Here is a 975-nt window from a genome sequence, read left to right as displayed (position 1 = left end):
TTTTTTTCTTTTCAGCTATATTTATTTTTTTCTTTTTATTTTTGAGTTGTAATAAGTCATTAAAAATAAGCATCTATGCTCCTTTTTTAGTACAGTTAATCACAACTATTTTTTGCTTCAATTCATTTCTGAGTAGTTTTCTATATAGTTTTTTTTTCTTTTCAGCTATATTTATTTTTTTCTTTTTATTTCTCAAATGTAATAAGTCATTAAAAATAAAAAAGAGGCGCAATGCTTGTTAGTTTGCCTCAAGCCTTTCGGAATAGTGTCAACTGCACTGCACATAGCTCTGCGTAGTCTACCGTATTCCTCAAGGCTTGAAGCTAACCAACATGCAGGAGCATTGGGCCTCTTCGTCATCGTCTCTGCACTCAGGGCTTATAAACAGTTGCGAGTGCCTCTCGCTTGGCGAGGTGGGACTAAAAAAACAGCTGCAGGAAGAATCAAAATAAAATAAAATAAAAATAAAAAAGTGCCACCTAAAGGGCTACCACAGCCTGAATACGACTAGAAACCCAACAATGGACCAGGATTCAGGCCCGCAATAGGCCCAATAGGCCCACAGGCACATATAGTGCGTTTAGGCCCGTAAGCCTGCATTTGAGAGGAGCTCGAGAGGGCAGCGGGACTGGGGCTTATAAACCACTCTCGAGCTCCCTCAGCTAGCAAGGTGGGACTAAACTTTCGTGCCGCGACGCGGGCAGCACATGGCCTTTACTCCCGGTTCGTGGCACCAACCAGGACTAATGCCCCCCCTTTAGTCCCGGTTGGTGCCACCAACTGGGACCAAAGGCCTTCGTTTCCCGCCCTTTGGGCTGCTAAAAAGAGGCCTTTGGTCCCGGTTGGTGACACCAACCGGGACTAAAGGGGGCATTAGTCCCGGTTGGAGCCACCAACCGGGACCGATGCTCTTGCTATATATACAGGACTTAGCAGTTTTCGATCTCTCCTGCTCCACTCTCGTCGCCGCGCGTC

This window comes from Triticum dicoccoides, chromosome 4B (genome assembly GCF_002162155.2).
Source record: "Triticum dicoccoides isolate Atlit2015 ecotype Zavitan chromosome 4B, WEW_v2.0, whole genome shotgun sequence".
Taxonomy (NCBI): domain Eukaryota; kingdom Viridiplantae; phylum Streptophyta; class Magnoliopsida; order Poales; family Poaceae; genus Triticum; species Triticum dicoccoides.
The sequence above is the reverse complement of the archived record's forward strand: the minus strand, read 5'-3'. Positions refer to the sequence as shown.